Below are 20,048 nucleotides of genomic sequence, written 5' to 3'. Positions count from 1 at the left end.
AACAGCTGGAAAAGATACAAAATGTCATCTACCCCATGTCCTACCAAGGGAACAAATGTCCTTAAAACACCTATATTTGATACATGTTTGTTTCTAAACAAACACTGAGTATCCATAGCCTCCTCTGATAGCTTATTCTAGTGATTTTCACACTACAACGTTAGCATCCCTTATTATTAAGAAGTTTTTTAAATATCGAACCTGCATCATGTTGAAGCCCGCTCACAGTCATGGAGAACAAATAATTTCTTTTCTTTTTATAGCAGCTATTTCTGTATGTGCTGCCTATTATCATGTGCTTACACACACAAACACAAATGCATTCCGGTATAATTTTATTTAGGCTCAATTACTCCTCTTCTAACCATTCCGTGCAGGTCACAACCTCTAAAAACTCTCACTGCCTTCCTCTGGACTACCTCCATTTGGTTCACAACTTATTTGAAGCAGAGTGTCTGAAACTGGAAACAGTACATTGTTCCTCACATTTATATCCTAGTACTTCATTTGCAATTTTTGCAAGAGCTTGCCAGTTTTAACTTGCTTCTTGGTCCACCACGATCACCATATCATTTTCTACAAAACTCTTATTTCACCAGTACTCTCCACATAGATTTCACGTATTTGTAAACACCATGTCTCACTCCCCATTGGGAAGTCCTCTTAGTTTGGTGGCACCTGCAAATTTAATAAGCTACTCTGTAGCACATCAGTTAGGCCATTAATGACAGCAAGAATAATATCAGATCCAGAACAGAAACCCTTGGATGCTCACACAACACGTATTTTGGTAGTGAACCATTGTTAATTACTTGCTGTGTATATGTCTACATATTTTAGTGCCTTTCTAGCAATTGGAATAAAGCTGAGTGTTCTCCAAGTTCCTCACTTTTCCCCCTCTTTATACATAATTGCTATATTTGCATTTTATAACATCTAGGTAACTTGTCTGTCCTTCAGAAGTTCCTACAGATAACTGTTAGAGGCTCTGAGAGTTCATCAACCAGCCCATTAAGTACCAAGGACTAAGTTCACCTGCCCAGCTGGCATGAAAACATCTTAATTTTATAAATACTGTGTAAACTGTTTCTTCCTTATTCTTTCTGTTGGTGCTGGTATTAGGCCGCCTTATTGCAGCTGACCTGTATATTGAAATGTGACACAAAAGGCACGACACTCGAGCCCTTCCACTGTCACCCTCAAATAGCCTTCCCGCTCTCTTGAATAGCTTCTCTGATTTATACGCTTGCAGTTGGCCTTAGAGAGCTGACCCAGTTTCCACTTTGCGCAATCTTCCTTCTTATGTTTGAAGTACGTGAAGAGCTCTTGATTTAGCCAGCTCAGGCTCTTACTGTATTTCCCATCTTTCCTCCTCAATGGGATAATTTGCACTGTGCCCGTAGTGCTGCTTTAAGGAACTGCTAGGTCCCTTCTTATCTTCTCACTTAGACCAGCCTCCTAACAATCCTAGCTCTACTGTGTCTGCAGTAGACATATTTAGACTAATATTATTTCTGATCAAGGGCATCAAGGATCACAAAAATCAGGTTTGTGCTAAAATTATTTTTGATTTCGGTTACTGAACTGTTGGATAAACAGATTTTTCACTTCACCCAGGAGTGGCTGAATTCATCTACACTCTTCCATATCTCCTAAACAGAAGCTTTTCTTCCAACACTTTTAAACTGATTGATATGGAATTCATTAACAAGTGAAGGATTCAAATAGCCACTAGTCATGACTTCCAGTAAAAATAACATACAGATACTTACAGGTGAAAGCTGTGCAGCTTATTTTTCTTGAGATGCTAGTCTAATGATTCCAGTCTCAATTTTCTTGGGTATCCTTGGCTCTAACCCATTCAATCTTTTTCCTTGAAGTCATTTTGGTCAACATTGTAAGCATCTTTTGGCATTGTTACACAAATAACAGCACAAAGAGCAAGAAATGTGATGTACTACAAAACTGGAGCATAACCTAATCTTTTAGATCTGCATCCATTGAGTTCTGGGTTTTGGAGGGTTGTTACTGCTTTTGACAGTTTTATTCAATTGCGTTTGATGGAGTTACCAAGGTTTGGATTCCCTTCACTTTGAAGTGATCCCAAGCTCCTAACTTGAAGTAAGCACAATTTCTTTCAGACCAAACATGAAAGTGTGAGAATTTTCAGTGCACAATACAATATAGGAAAAAAAAAAACCCAAACTATCCAATAATAGTGATTTTAGAGCAAAAGGGACCAAGGATTGATTCTTATACTCTATAAAGGTTACAGTGAAGACATAAGGAAAGAATTAAATCATCTCAACTTTTCAAAGCAATCTAAGTAATTTAAGAGCATCTATACCATTGACTTACGCTTTTGTTATTTAGCCACCTTTGAAAATCCCTGCTCTATACTACCAAATTGTTAGTGTTCCCTGTTTTTAACATTACTGAAAAAGCATAGATTGCCTGGAACTGGGCTGCTGTTTATAATGCAAATTAGTAAGTATTTTTCCCCCCATAAAAAATGATTAATTTACAATGCTTAGCAAGTTTACATTCTGGTCCAGAAAAGATAAATCATTCACACAAAATTATACTGAAATCCAGTCAACATATCTTTAGTAAATATGCTTTGAAGTGTCGGAAATGAGATAGCTGGCAATTTTTAATTCCTCCCCTGCAACTCTTAAGAGAACAATACCTGTATATACCAAGTTTTCCTAAAATACCATTTTCAAAGAGTTCACAGGGTAAGTATAATTCAGAACACCTTGATCACAAGTGATTGTTGAAAATGAGCTTTATACTGACAAAAATATTCTGTACTTCAACTACTCAGGGTTCAAGACTTGAAATAATTTCACCCTACTGACATTCTAACATCAAGGCAGAGCTCGAAAAGACAAAAAGCTACAGATATGAATGCAATAACTTTAAATCACCACACAGGGACTGAAAAAAATGGATTATCTACATAAGACAAGCTATTGCCTGGTCCATAATTTGCAGATAACCTAATAACAATGCAAATATCTGTATTTCTCACAAACCTATAATTATAAAAAGAATCTATTCTTTTAATTATCTGTAATCATATGCACGTATTCAACTTAGCCTTGTCTTGGGACGTGGCTAATGTCCTCAACGTGCTGTGCCATTTTCCAAGTAGAAGGTGGTACATGTGTTTGATGGGCCAGTTCTGTCCTGAAAGAGCAGCAGCATGTAACTGCACCTACTCAGACAACATCTAAGAAGCAACTGTGGCTCAAAGCAACAGCTTATGTACCATTTTCTCATTCTTCTGAGGAGACAAGGGGAAAGGGAGGGAGAATTGGACTTTAAGACCAAGAAGGTCTGGTGAACAGAGTAAATGGCACCAGCTTTATTTTTGCTTGGTCTTATTTCATCCCCACAGAGAAAAACAGAAGCCAATACCATATATATTCTCCTTATAATTTTACTCACAATTTGAGAAGGGGCAGGGGAAAAAAAAAAAAAGGGTGCTCATTTACCCCCATTGCTAAGCAATAGAGATGAAGGTGCATATTACATTGCACAATGTATAGTCAAATACACTACACAGAAATTTGCAAAGAAGTGGTGTTAAAATTTTAAGTGACATGCCTAATAAAACTAATCTGATGAAAAATTTCATGTTCAAGCTGTAAACTATCAAAGGCAATTTGTAACCAGAGACAACAGATATTTTACATAATGCACCTTTTCCATATTATAATGTAAAAATCTGTGTTCTTTGCTAAGAGCATAGGCAATGTGACTTTTCCTAGATTTCCTGCTGTCACCAGGACAAGAGGCTTAGAGTTGCTCTTCACTCACTCCTCCGGCCTCTTCTGGCCACCACTGGTCCGAGGACTCAGCAACAACCGTATGGGAAATGGCACTAAGGGCAGGAATTGCAACAGCAATGGTGCCACATTTTCCCTTTGCAAATCCGGTAGTCCAGCCTACTGATGTTGAATTAACCTTCTCAACTACTCTATCCTAAACCTGCTCTTCTGTATTACCGGCAAATAACTAGTGTATATGCAGTCTGCACTGCAAAGAGAGGAGGAAGGCGGCCTTGGGTGGGGATGCACTCCACAGAGAAACCCACGGCTGCTTCAGTGACCAGGGAGCCCAGATCAGTCCCTTCTAGCCCTGTTTCCATGATATGTGCAGAACTGGGAGAAACTGTTCTATCTCAGAGTTTTACAGCCTGGGCTGACAATGAAAACTTTTTTGGAAGGCCATCTAGAGACTAGAGAAAGCCATTATTTATTTACACAATTCATCACTTTAAAACAGGATTTTTCTTTCTGATTAATTTTATTGATACAAACAACTTGTATTATTCCCCCATAAAAGTTAATAAAGAGCAACACATTGTACTTGAATACATGCCATTGGCAATACCACAAAATGTTAATTGAAACAGCAACAACCCACTAGCTTATAGCAATGACTGGCAGACACACTGGACTTACTAAATTTGGTGAACTAATATGCACAGGAATGAACAGTGCAGTGAGAAAGAATAAGGCTTGAAGAAGGGAAGTTCAAACTGCAGTGGGAGAATTGATATTTTTCTTCTTTCTTGTGCAGAAGGTAGTTGGTGGTGGGATGCTTGCCTATTATACGTACATTACACCACACTTCGATGGTTCAGCTGTACAGGCCAGAAGAGGCAAGAGCTGAAAACGAATTTCTTCCTGTCAATTTCTTGTCTCTACCCACTTGTTTATTCTGGAAAACACATCCATAGAAATGTCACCTGTCCCAGATCTTCTGGCCCTCCAGACCTTGAAAGACTGGTGGTTATTCAGATCCATGAGTCACCTCTTCATCAGCAAATCCTGATGTAACTTGTTTTAAGAGCTAGATTCTGAGAACTTTGTCCAGCAGCATTTATTCAGGGAACAATCTCCTTGACATTGACAGAAGAAATTCATAAAGCAAGCTACTTCTTGGTGTGAATAAAATCCAGGCCTTGGTTAGATTATTAGTGGCAATTCTTCATGATATACCACTTTTATATGGTTTAACCATCTATTTTGCAGGAGTCAGGTATCAGTATTCCCATGCAGATGTAATTAAATCTTTACTGAAAAGAGGAAATGCATTGTGAGGTTGTATGCAAATTCTGAGAAAAAAAAAAGATGAAGTATAAATGAGATTTTTAAGGGCTAATCACATTTTATAAAAATGTTCTAAATGAAACAAAGCAGAAGAAAACTTCAGGAGTATTTCCTTTCATACCCTATTTCTAGGAAAATAATGCTCAAATTAAATTCTTATCTATGAAACAGTTTTATTAGAAGATTTTTTTTTTTTTAATTTTGTAGAGTTTGAATATCATCCTTGTTAATGCCATACCCAGTTTGTAAGCAGAAAAAAAAAAAAAAATCCTTCTTGAGTTTACACTTGTCAGTTGAGGTCTTCATAGACAGACGGCTTATATAGAACCAGATAAAGAAGACGGATTCTTTAAAGAAATATAGTCTTTTCAGAATTTGCCAGGTACTGTTGCTTATCTTCATTTTTTGATTTATGATAATAAATTTTGATTGACTGCTTGACTTAGACTGGTCCTGAGTAAGACCTACCTGGTATTCTCAATCTTTTCTTCCTGAAGTCCCCAGAAAATGAAGCGGTGCCTTTTGCTGCTCTTTTACCAAGCCTTACAAGTCTGTATCTCTATATGGCATGAAAGGCTCCAGATCTAAAGATAATCACGACCACATGACTGAAGGGTGAGCCAATTGTACGCAGATCTAGGATCCAACACTGTAAGGTTAATGCCTCCTTGTTGAAAGCGTATAATCATTTTGAAGTATCTTCTTTGTTTTGCTGTGTGGTTTTGTTGTTGGTGGTTGTATTGTTTTTTTTCTTTGGTTTTTTTTTTTTGTTTTTTTGTTTGTTTTTTTTTTAAAGAATGACAAAAAAACCCAGAGCCTAATTTTATGTGCCTGGGAGTAGCTATCTAAGCTTCAGGCTATACAAACGCTGCTATTACTGGGGAGTAAAAGCTCTGCATAATTAACAAACATCATCATCCTTACAGTTCCTGTAGAATGTAGTAAGTTCCTTGCCTGAAGGCTGCTCTCAGCCTAGTAAGTCTGTTTACCCTGTCCAAGATTAGATTAGTTTAATTATTATGAAAAAGACTGCTAAGATCTTACAGCCTAATTATGCAAATGTTTCTAAATGTTCACAAAAGTAATTTATTTATTTGGAGATAAATGAATCTGTTTTGTCATAAACCAGATTGCAGTCCTGGCAATGTACAAGCAGGGTTATGTGCCCTTAGGCATATCTTTCACCACAAATATCAGTGGGACCCCTGGATTACAACATTTATAAATACATAAATGTTTTTTAGCAGGTTTTTATTGTTTTTGTAAATTATAGTAATCCCAGAAACAACTATCACAGGTTTAATACTCACCAACCTTGTTATGAAAACAGGGTTTCTCAGCAGAAGCATTTAAAAGATGCTAACAGCTAAAACATTCCTAGTAGACCTATTAAGATGCACCTGTTTTATTATGCTTTGGAACCGATATCTTCAAAAGAGTTCTCCCTTCCTAGTACAGGCTCTTGCCGCTAAAATAACCTGCATCAATAAAGTACTATTATTCTAAATAAGGTGGTAGTGTTCTTCTTAAGGCATACAGTGCTAACCTTAACTGGAAGCAACCCCTTTTACTTTAGGAATTCTGTAGGTTTTCCTCATAAACCTCATTGCAGCTTAGAGATTTAATTCTTCATCTATTTGTAATTACATGACAACACATGAAATAGATGCAGAAAAACTGTTCTATATTTAGCTCCTGCTCTAGTTTCATTGCTATTATCATGGAGATAACCCCTAGGCAGCACACTGCTGCCTTCTGTGAACTCATGCACATTCAAGGCAGCGTATTTAAATTTTGGAATGGTAGACACTTAAAATCTGATCTTGACCACAAAGAAAACTGAAAAGCTTAACATGTTGCACAGCTATATAAAATTAAGTGGGACATAAACCCAAATGAAGGCGGCCTTTTAAAGAATTCAAATCTCTTCTTAATGAGACAACTCATCTGCAGGCAGGGGCTATTTTGTGCACTGCAGAGCATACATCCCTGACTCTGAGGCATCAACTTTGCAGGGAACTAAACTACAGGCACCTTCAAAAAAAAACCACATGGAAAGTTTAGCTGGATGTTACTAACAAAGCAGGTGAAACACAATTCGCATCTCTATTAAAGTGGGACATTTTGAGCCAAGTTCATTTAAACTGTAATGTCAATTTGATGCAGTAATGCCTTCTGCCATCAATGTTTATTTTCTGCTTGAGACAATAGCATGACATTTTAACGGAAACATATTGCATTAAAATCAATACAGAGTGACTTCTTGATTTGTTTATAAATTAACCATTCCTTAAATAAGCACGGCAACAGCTCTATATGGGAATTATACCCACAGTTCTCCTGTGTATTAAATGGAGGATGTGAGCGATGATTTTAACTGGCTGCTATGACATCACCATTATCATGGATATTCAAGACATTAGAAGCTGCTTGCTGTCAGTTAAATGATCACATCTCAAGTGCACCTGCTTTATAATTATTCATTTGGAGCAGGATCATTAACATATTCCTTAAGTCATTTACAGGCAATTTGACTCTACAGTAATGATTTTTTCCCTCTTTGTAACAAATTAATGAGATATATATAAATACGTGAGTACAAATGAAATTCACACAATTCATATTGTAATTAGTGTACACCAAAGGTCTGAAGGTTGTCTAACTTGCATTTTTCCTGTAGTCCGCAGCTATTCTGCAACCACTTAGCAGCTACAATACTATAAATGGTTCTTTCAGAAGAAAGGTGTCTGTCAATGTACTTTTCTTTCAATGATGACAACAAGGTTAGTAGTCAGATTAGATATCGGCAATTTGGAAGTAACATATGTGGTCGAGGCTCAAGAGTTTAAATGATGAATGTAGACAAACTAAGAAGCTGGGGGTTTATTAAATCTATCTATTCAACTGCATAAATAACAGAGTGAGTTGTCCAGTATCACCAATGTAATGAACTTGCACCAGTTTCAAATACGTACAGTTGTTACTGGCTAGACAATTTTGAGAATCATATGGGTAATTTATGTGTCTACAAATAAAGGGGCATGTCCATGCACTTGCAACACATCTTAAATATTGGTAACTCATTTTAGGATTTTCTGCAGTTTGCGTGCTGACAGAACTTCCCTAAAACTGTAAAACCTCCGTCATTAGTGCAAGATAGTGCTGATCTCATCTTGGCTTGTATACAAAGCTCTTTATAGAGGACATTACTGCTGGGCTGAAGGATGCTGTAAGACTGTCAGAAAACTGCAGTGCACACTCATTTTGGCCCAAAGAAACCTCTATCCTGTAACAATTGGAGATGCAATAATTGCCTACTCTAGGCAACGTCTTTTCCTCACTCACAAGAAGTGGTGGCCTGCAAAAATATACAGCAGCATTTGCACAGATCATTCCTACATACCATTTTCCCCTTAGCACGTCATTAGCCAGTATCATTGGATTTCTGCAGAAAGGCATAGTGAGGAACAAGGAATTAAATCAATTGTTTTACTTTATTGTAAAACAATTCCCTCAACCATATGCAAGAGAGAGGCAGCATGGCTCAGTAAACTATTGCGTTGAAATGTATGTACTGGATAGGTCTATCCTGTCTCCAGCAGCCCCGTTTGCTACATTGGCAATATGACAGCAAGCAGAAGACCTTCTGCAGGCACAGAGAAGAGACACAGTAAGATGGAAGCATTTCTTCTTCTAACCCACCCACCTGAAGATGTTTACAAAGCACCTGTCATTTGGGAAAATTTCTTCTCTTACAAAGCTGCTCTTTAGGAGTGACCTGGGAGTATCTGGAAAGACAGAGAGCCAGGGGAAAAATGTTTCCAGCTTCCCTTCAGTTTGACAGCAGAAGATCCTGAGGGTGCTAGAAAAGCCCTGAATGTGTCCGCAGCAGTGATACCACCTCTGAGCAATCTCTTTTGGACAAGTCCATAAGAGGAATTAGAGGTGGCCTTAGAAAAAGCAGCTGCATGTGAGCATAGGGAGCTCTCAGGTAGCAGTTTATAACTCAAAGCATAAGACCAAGGCATTCCAGATGATACACGTGATCCTGTATGACTAACAGATGCAGAAAGACTCCTGGATTTGTCGGCAATTATTTCTAGCTAGGCTTCCATTTAGATGTCTTGGCCAAAGACGACAATGTGATTTTTCCATTCACTTCTGCCACAGTCAGATTATCAGACAGTGATGATGAACCAATAGAATATGAGAAACTTAGTAACGTGACACAAACATCCCTGAGATTTTGTGATCTGTTTCCCTAATTATCTTGGGGAAATTACAGCACCCTTTATGGAATAAGACCATCATAAAAATAGTAGTTTGTTCTATAGGTATCAAATTCTCTGGTTACAATGTTCCAATTTGACAGGTGCATAAAAATTAAATTATTTACTAATGTCGTCAGTAGGTGAAGGCACCATCATTATTACAAGTGTTACAGAAAGCTGAAGAATACTAATTACCAAATGACACACTGGTCATAAAAATCGAAGCACAGAGACACTGGGATGGAAGCAAAAAGAAGCTGAATCCTCAGTATTTTTTCCAGGATGTAAACTACTCAGACTTAGATAATCTTACAATATAACAATACCCACTGTGCAGGATACGTATCATTCCCAAGTATCACTTAGAAATAGACATTCAAAAAGACTGTTTAGACCTTTGAATATTACACTCACTCTATCAGTGTAATTTACTGTTTTTAATATACAACTGAAACACTACAGAAAATAAAATGTTGGATTATAATTTATTTGACATTACTGAAAGGCACTTCCTCCAACAGTGTACTCTGCATTATTGAAAACTGAGCTTCTGCCCTCGCTGTTCTCCTGGTACAGCTCACATCACCTTTACTGGACTAGATGGCTCTGATCTGCAGGCCATTCTCAGGACCTGATGTTTATTGTGTGGCACTGGCAAGGCCTTGGGGTGTTACCTCTCCCAAAACGAACTCTGAAAACTCACCGGCTCCCATATCAGCACCTAAATTGCACATCCCTGCATACCAGCCACGGTTAGCTATTCCCTTGCCAAGCAAGCAATGATGGGCTTCTCACAGGATTTATCCTGTGCTGCACCATGACAGCAACCATTTAAAGCAATTCACAAACAAAAGAAAGCATTGGCTATTTTTTCACCCAGTGATGGAAAGCATCAGTGTCATCATAGAAAGCCAAAGGAATGCTCCATACATACATTCTCCTACCTCAGTACAACCTCTTTTTCCAGTGCTCGAGATACCCTGGCCTGCCTCTCCAGCTTGGGATAAACAGCAAGTCCTCTGCCTGCAATTTCTTGGTGCCCTGATTCTTCCCAGGGTCTGCGTCTCTTCCCCCCTATCCCTCTAGTCTCTCTTTCCCTCAAGACCGAAGAATAGCAATTCTCCCTGGCTATCAAAGTGAGCCCTGGAGAAAGTAAACCGTCCTACTCTGGACTGTTACTGTGACAATTTAAAGCTGCGCATCCAAAGTTTTATTACCTGTGCCAGCACTTTCCTTTTCCCTCTTCTAATTTTAAAGATCATTTTAAAGACTTCCTTGACATAAAGCTGCATTCACTCAGGCAGAAATGCACAAGTTTGAAGAAACCCACAATACACATCAGAATAATGCAGAGAGCTCATCATGACTCATTCTTACTTTCTCCGTGTTCACTGAAAGCAGTTTTACATTTGTGAACCGCATGATACCACTGAACAGTACCTGAGTGCCTTCTCTGGGTGACAAAACTCACCGCTGCCAATTTGTTGGACTTATATTCAGAGCAGAGCAGTATCCATCCCGTTCCTTTCCCCAGGCCCACCCAGCACCAGTCCCCCATCCTCAGTCTCCCAGCGGCAGGTACCCTGCTGAGCACCCCTTCCAACCCCCCTGCACCTCCTTAGCCCCAGCCACTGCCTCCCCACAGCATCAGAGGCTTGCAGCCCCTTTTTAAGATGGCAAAAGGGAGGGAGATGGACCCTGTTTGCTCTGAATTGCTGTGTGGTTGGTGTGTGCAAGTGAGGCAGAGACCCCCTCTTCCTAGTGTCAACTGGAAATATATGCCACAGTAAAACAGTTATCTTTAAGACAGTAACGTTTACCAGCAGTTCAGGTACCTTGACAGCTGACAAAAACTAAGGAAATATTATGGCATCTGTACGTCGTACAGGCAAATAACCAAAATTAAATCAAATGTTACATCATTTTTCATCTCTGACTACTCAAGTAAAAAACTAAAATAAAGCAAAACCATGCTATGCAGTACTTCACACTCAGAATAGATTTATTTCATCTTACTGAGGCTGTTTCACTCATCACCGAGGTATCCAGAAACAACATGTTTTTCTCATGAGAACAATAGCCTGTAAATTTCTGAATCTGAAATATTCATGAGAAATAGGTAATGACATTTACAGCTTAACACACACACACACACTTTAGGCTTCTAATGAAAGATCAGAAGAAGCCAGAGTGCAATATAGCATTATCCTTTGTTTTTGACTATTCTGAAAGAGTCATTCTACACAGGAAAACGGGTAGCAGAGTTGGGGCATTTCCAGTTATAGCAGTCGCCATCTGGGAGGAGATCTGTGGCTAAAGGGCAGGGGTTCCTTCAGCATTGCTGAGCAACTGCTACAGAGCAGTAGCCCATCAAGTGGAAGGGAATGCTGTTTCCTAGAACAGTGTTACTGATGGAGCAGGTCCACTCAGGGCTGACTCATCAGTTCTCATACACAGGAAAATATGTAACTCTCCTTTCCATTTAATAAAGGTTTTTTTTCAGTTTGGCTTCTCTAAGACAGGAAAATATTATATCATTTGGTAGAGAAAGTTTCTTTCAACTGAATGGCTAATCTGTGTTTTGAGATAGAAGAGTAATAGTCTGTCAGTGTTACGGCTGATTTCATTTTTAAATCAACATTATGACATCGTTATAGATTTCCCAGCTTCATGCAACAATTATTCAGTTGATTCTTTCAGATTCCACACTTCACAAACATATATTCTTGCTAATACTTATAAGCATTTCATGCAATTCAGTCTGGTTTCCCAAACCTTGAATGTGGCACACTGTAGACACATACTTTCCATATAAAACTGACTTTGAATCAAGTACTGCAAATACTACAATACAACAAATAGACTGGTGATGGGGAAAACCAAAACAGATCAACCTCCCAAGCACTACGTTAATTTCTGCATCAAAATTAAAGGTATGCTGTGATTCTGCATGCAAATTTCTCTAAATGTGTATTTATTATTGATCTATCAAAAGACTACATTAAACTGATTTTAAAGTTGACCTCTCCCTACTTCATAGCTCATGAATCCTTTGCAAAATAATGCAAAAAACCAATCGACATCTTTAAAGCTAAATCAAGCTAAGTTTCCCACTGATAATGAAATCAAGCATGTTGAAAGGGATCAACAGCTTTGAATAACAGGAATTTCAATACCCTCAGAGCACCTGTCGACTACAGCTTTTAAGGTAGTAGATAGTCTTATGCTAATCACCACACAAACGTGTAGATAGATGACAGACCAGAAGAACATGCAACAGGCCAACTTGCATATGTTCAGTCTGTCCCCTCTGCTTTCACAGGGCATTTCGGTGACCTGTCACCACTCTTCCTTGTCCCATACCAGGGGTTGAAAAGTGCAGCTCATCCCCTTAACTCAGGAAGAGAAGCTAGAACATTAGGCACCATTTTCATTTTCCCTTTTTCAAGAGCTCAGGCCTTCCTAGACCCACATCATTTTCTCTTACCGGAAAGATGCCCTCTGCTCTTTTTTTTTCCTGCTTGAAGTGGGAGTCCCTCTCTGCTACACCGAAGATCTTGTCACTCTGTTTTCACATGGTTTGCAGATTCATTACAAGCATTTTGCACCTCTCAGGCTGGAACCTGTAGATGAGAACAGCTTTTTAATGTTCGCTGTAGTCTGGAAGAATTGTGCATTTATTCAACTGAAAGCAGTAACGATGAAGGGAAAAAAATATTATTTTCAATTCTACTTCCACTGCACATTTCCAAGATGAGGCAGTGAAGCTTCATTTGCAGTCTGTTACAGAACAAATCAAGACACATATTTAATATCCAAATTGTGCTCAGCAGCAATAAGAAAGAAGAGAAGAAACTGCTGATTATGTAGTTCAAGATGGGGCAAAAGAACACGCTGCTCACACATATCAAGTGCCAGCAGCCAAATGTTGAAGCAGTATCATTCCCTCCTCACTTAACATGTGTTTGCGCAGAAACCGACACATCTGTATAAATATTATAGGACACTCGCTTGTAATTGAGGTCTCTCATCGCAAAAATAAGGTCTACAGAATTAAGAGCTTCTGAAGTGCCTGGCATCTAAAACTGGAAGATATTAAAGCAATCTTCCACAAGATGGCTCTCTCTCTCTCTCTGTTCGTATTACTGACTGAAACCTGTGTAGAGAGAACAAAAGTAATATTCAGGATAAAAATGCAATTACAGTTTGGAGGAGTTAGAGTGCCTCCACATGGGAACAGAAATGCTTCACCGAATTAGGGCAACCTATATGACAGCGGAGAACCACACACCATCCATTCTCTTCAGACTGTAAAGAGGCCAGAGGGTTTTGCAGGGTGTTTTGAAATTATGTTTTTGAAAGGCACGTGCTTGCTCCACCTGCACTCCAAGCCGGTGGGTTCCAATGCAGTGTCATTTCATCAGCCACATACCTAAGGGGCAGCGCCTAAACTAATAAACCCTGCCTTTCAGGGCTAACAGAAATGCTCAGCTTCTGGACTGCATTTCACAGATAGCTCCTGGCCTGCTCTAAGCATGGGCAGCAAAGTATCATCGCAAATGTAAATTCATAATGGTACACCAAACTTCAGAAAAAATGAAGGAAAAATAATAATAAAAAGCACTTCCACCAATATTTTTTAAGAATTCTTTTTTTTTAGACATAACTTTAATTCATCTCTTCTATGACAGCTATGGAAAAATATCTTTGTGACATTTGAAAGCATGTAATTTTGAGCAGCTTTAAAACCTATTGGACACAAAAGAGCCCTTTTACCCACATTTATCCTGAACCATTATGTATCTTTACCTTATTTTCAGTGAAATGCATTTTACTGTACATTGTACTGTTTAATGCGCTTACCAGAGCCTTGGGATCAGACTTATGCTTGAGAGTGTGTCTTACAGATTTATTTATTAAGTGTACAGAAAATTCTCACAGAACTGAAGTATCACAACAATCTAAAATACATTTGACTGAAAAAGAAATGGTAAGATCTTGCTTTATTCCACCAATATCTTTACATTAACTTATGATCTGTCTATATAGAGATCATCATTATAAAATGTGCATTCTTCCTATGTCCAGTATTTGAAGTGGCTCATCTTTAAGCAGTTCCATTAGGCGGATTCAGGACAGCTGTGTTATCAAATAACTGTCCTACCAAGCAAGAGAGAAACAAACATCAAAATGGGAGAGCAGGTGCATTTTTCACACTGTTGCTTCCTTCATTTCCAAACAGTACACTAGGACAGGGATAGATGCAGGGAAAAACTCCCCAGTCCCCAACCTCTATTTGCTGCAGAGAGTGGGAAAAGACTCCGAGGGACGTCTCCAGTTCTGTGGAATTCCTGGCACAGTTTGGAGCTGGTGCCATACTGCAGGTAACGCGTGAGCTTTCTTATGTATATCGTGGGAAAAAGCTGGGGCACTCTCTTACCACAGGGTTTATCCAAGGCAGCTTACAGCTTCAGGCTACATCACTTTTACCACAGCAGAAGAGTCTGTCACTGATAGCTGCAGCAGGACAGTGGGGACACTGAAATTACAGTATAAACTTACTCCCACGTGCCCACGCTCATTGCTCCTAGAATATATCATCTGCCAAAATGGGGCAAACCGAGGATGTTATGTGCAGTGTGGTAGGCAAGGATCTTCTTTCTTCTCACATCATTGTTACATTGTCTCTGCGGACCTGTAAGAGGGTATCAGAAGTGTAGACCCATATTTGGCTTGCTAATAGCCAGCAGAGAGTTCTCCTACCACAGGAGGACTCCTCAGTGAGCATTTGCAGCTAGATTACATCTCTTCTTCATAGTCTGAGCACAGGAAACTGCTTACAGGGTCCCCCAAGAATATGGTCTATTAAATTAGTGAAAACAGTATTAGGCCTAATGTCTAAAAGGAATGAGAAAAAGGCATTTCCTACACATTGCAAATGAGTACTATTTTTATGCAGCTGGAACTGGCTATTGACCACCTGTTCCTTAACATACACACTGCAGCCCACCTCATCAGCTGGCATCCTTGCATGCACACAATGCCCTTTTCCAGTGCTGTGGCTGCCTTTGTATCATTTTCCTAGCAAAAGAAAGGAGCTCTGCTCTCTCTTTTTTATCTCACCCACACTGAGGAAATCCCATTTTGGTCCATATTACAAGACGACAGAGAAACCTGAACTCTAAGAGCAGCTGCCATTCTGTCAGAGTTGCTACCAGACACAACTAGGGCATGCAGCTGAGAGACAGCAGAGAAAACAAGAGGGAAAGGCCCAAACTCCTATCCTTGCTTATGATGCCACTTATGCCAGCTTTCCACTGAAGCAACTCTGTTGTTTTCTGCATGGATACAATAATACATGCCAACAGAACACAATCACATTCATGTGTGTGCACAACAATGCGCAGCACATCACTGGATCACATCATCCAGTTCTGCCTCTATCTCCCACCAGAAACAGCAGCTCATACCTTTGTATTTATAGCAAGCTTCTGGCACACATTTCATAGACAGCCTTAAAATTAAGCAAAGAAGAAACACTTTTTTTTTTTCTTCTAAGTTTTCTTTAGTTCTGGAAAGGTATGTCAGTCATTAGTCTCACTGGCTGCTTCATAACGACTTTACTTTATTGGCACGTTATACAAAGTCTGCCCCCGGTGCTATCTCACAGCCCAGGTACTGACCATCTCCTTTGAAACACTCACCTCCTCCCTCAAAAAACACTCCCTCTTTCTATTTGTGCACACCGGTAGCAGCACTGGTGAATGGAGTTCAATTATGACTTGGCAAGCTGTACACCATAAAGGAGCTGCTGCTTCTGTTGGGATAGGAAAGAAGGGAGTTGTAATTCATAATGAATATAAAGGTTGTTCCGGCAGCAATATGGCTTATCTCCATGCTGAGAAAAAGTAAGGAAGATTTTTGGAAAGAAACACAGGGATATATCCCTCTAACGCTTTCAATCTGTGTTAATTAAAAGTTATTTAGTTTTACTGTCAGTGAAGCTTAGACACGTTACTGAAACCTCTAAGATCCAATGCTGATGCCATACTGATTTGAATCACTTGTAATAATCTTATTTTATAGACCCAAACACAAGGTATTCTGAAAAGAAAAGGAAAAATAAACTAACATTTTTGCTTGCAGCCTTGTAATTTCCCTGAATCATGCTGAGCTGTTGACTTTTAAGCAAAATTCTTTATTGAAATCCACTGGAAGTTCTATTTAAGACCTGGTGGCAAGATATGGGCCATTGACTTCAGTACAATTACTCCAAGTTGTACTGCAGAAGTCTGAGAATCAAGTCCTCAGTCTTTCATATAAACTCAGGCGTGCTTAAGACACGTTATACAAATAAGAGTCACTGAACCAAGCAAAAACATACAGGAGTCCTGTGGAACCTCTTTTCTTTTGGCTTTTGCTTCTGTGGTTTTAATTCAGACTCAAAGCTAGACTCAATGTAAATGAAACAAAAGTTTGTATAAAAATTGCTGTCATTGCATTACAGATTACTGTATATCTTTTTTCTTTTTATGTTGTTTTGGAAGAATGTCTGCCCCTTTATTATTGTCAAAATGCTTTAAGAAATTGCATTAAAATCCAAATAAAGTCACCAAAATATAAACAGAAATGGTTAATTTTCCTCTGCTGGGATGTTTCAATGTTTGGGGAATATTTTATGTCTCCAGAGGCCCAAAAGGCAAGGAGTTTGAAAAGCAGTGTGTATGCAGAAAATCATCATAATGCCCTGCGGGACCAATCTGAGCCCATCAAAATCCACTGGAGTCTGTCTACTGACTTCAGAGAGTTTCAGTCGTAGTTCTCAATGTGCATTTTCTAAATCTGAAGAATCATTAGGCCTTCCAAGCCCCCCTTGTTAACGCCTGCACTGTAACAGACTCAAGAAACTCCTGGAACAAAATACAACTAAAGGTTGAAGCTGTACGATCCTATGCACTGTCCGATCCCGTTTTCTTTCCACGCTGCTGACCATGGAGCTGCCATACATATGCACTGCAGCAACTGGAATAAATTGCAGAGATGGAGAAGTGTTGAGTGCTGACAAGTAGAAGATCTGAGAGCAGCCACTACACTAAAAGGAGATTCTTTAGTGTGAAACAACATCAGAGCCAAGATTAAGCCAACAAACAGAAGTATTTAGTATATATTAAGTGAAGTTTGACAGTAGGAATGCAGACCAGCGATACTTTGGGAATTTTCAGAGAATATCAAAAGGTTTCCAGAATACTAACAGTCTGTGCAACCAGGGTCCCCAGGTATAGAACCGAATTCCTGAAATCATATTGGCACAGCTGAGATCCATGGAAGTCATCATTGCAGAATTACCATCACTGACATTAAAAAAAAAAAAACCAATTAAAAAAAAAGTTAGATGCTAAAATAAATTCTAAACCCCACAGAGAATGTATTTTGTTTCACTGGAGTCTGGACCTCCTCATCTTCAGAGCAAAGCTGCAAAACTCACTTTCATACCAAGCACTGTCAGAAAAGCATAAATGGCTTGTTAGGAAAACTGTTGTATCATCTGATGCATATTTACTCTGTAGAGGGAAAATCAGCTGCATGTTTTTACATAATTTAAATTAAGTTTGTTCATACAGGCATTTCCATAAACATCCAATCTTTTAAAAAAGAAAGCAGTGAGTGGAAGTACCATGTGGTCTGAAAACTGACCTACTGTTTTGGCTGTCAGTTAACAACATTTTACACTTACACACATTTTTGATGCAGACAAATGCTGGAGAAACCCTGTACTCAAAACCGACTTCTATAAACATTCAGCATACACAACTTTGTTCACAAGGGTTTCTAAAGGTAGGATGCGTTGTGAATAGCCGTGCAATTGTTCACAAATATTACAACTGGACGCAAGTGGCTTACTAAGCTATATTTAGAGTGGTCAAACACTTAGCTCAGCTCAGACTGGGGAGTCTCACTCTGGGGCACAGGTACCAAGAGGACATACTTTTGCTCCTGTGCCCAAAGGAAGGGTATATGAACACAGCCTGGAAGCGCTGAACACATCCTGCAGATACGCTCATTGTCAGGAGCTGCCGCTTGCACAGCTGAGGTTATATGAGCAAACTGGGCTTGAGGACCTCTGTCCTGGGTGTTGTGTAGAGCGAACAACCACCCTTACTCAAGAAGCAGAAGCAAAGCTGCTGCCTTACAACAAAACCAACGTATATAGTTTGAAGATTGAACCTAGGTGTCTTAATCTCAACATTAAATATTTGGAAAGCTTTTAACTGCGTATCTGTAGTGTACACTTTTAAAGAGCAGAAGAACATTTCTCATCTGAAATGAATAAATAAATCAGTTTAAAACTCAAACTATTTACATTTCCTCAGCTAGTTCTAGGGGAGTTCCGTGTTCTTTGCCTAATTCTTCCTATTTTATATCTGTTTAGGAATTACACATTTTTCCAGCCTTATTTTTGCCCACCCACCCAACCAAGAATATGAGAAAAATGGTTATACTTGTGAGGCATGAAAACCTTTTTATCCAATAAGAAACTTCCAAAATGCTTGGAATTCCTGTAAATTATTTCTTCCTGGAACATGGAAGGAAGAAGATGGCTTTGACCCTTTATACAAAAGTCTGACAATCTTCCTAACAAATATCTCCAAGCTATAGCAGCTAACACATATTTATGTGTAAGATGGCTCAGAATAATTGATTAGGTTTGCTAAGGTTCCAGTTAAGAAACTGCAACTACAATCTCTTTTCTTCCCCTTCCCTTACTGTTTTCTTGCATAACAATTTTTTCCTTATCGTTTCTCATTTTCATGCAGAGCATGTTTGCTTATTTGCTATGGTCAGTAGACACTTTATTTTAATTACTTCAAAGGTAAATGTATTTGAAGGCATTTGGCTTTCATCTCAGGTAAGAAAAACAATTAATACAATAGTTATAAAACAGCACAAGAAAAATACGTCAAAAATATGAGCTGCCAACACCCAAAATCCAGGTACATTAATAAAGATACTGTTTACTTTGCCTTTGCCTAGACCTTTTTCTAATGAACACAGTAGAGGCAACAAGTTAACTTAGTTGCTACCTAAATCTTACCAAAGGTTACTGGGCAGTTACTTATCAACTGCAAACCTACAACTTCATTACTATAATTATGTCGTAACCACCCAATTAACTCCTGGGGTAAGTACATATTGCTCTTGCACTTCCTGTTCCCATACACATTTAGTTTTAAATTTTTGTTGTTACTATGTATGTGATGCTGCCACACTTACGAGACCCTTTAGAGATCAGAACGCCACTGTTACTAACACTGGGGTTTTTTGCTACGTAAGAGAGACCTTTATTGCAAAACTGAATCAAAGAGAGCAAGATAGAGAACCTCTGTGTGCTGTAGAATTTCCCTGCCTGTTCCAAGATGGACCAGAGGAGCTAGATCACAAGCTAGCATCAATCATCTTAATTTCAATTAAATCCATGAAGTATCACCAACCCACAAGAAAACTGCCTCTCTTTCCATGACATATGATGTACATGGGAAAAAAAAAAAAAAAAAAAAAGTAGAACCTCAATATGGAAAGTAATAGGAGGGAGATACTACTGATGCAGTCTATCCATATGGGTACAGATGCCATTCAGTTTTGATGGACACAAAAT

Source organism: Numenius arquata, chromosome 9 (assembly GCF_964106895.1).
Source record: "Numenius arquata chromosome 9, bNumArq3.hap1.1, whole genome shotgun sequence".
NCBI lineage: Eukaryota > Metazoa > Chordata > Aves > Charadriiformes > Scolopacidae > Numenius > Numenius arquata.
This window is presented reverse-complemented; position numbering follows the sequence as displayed.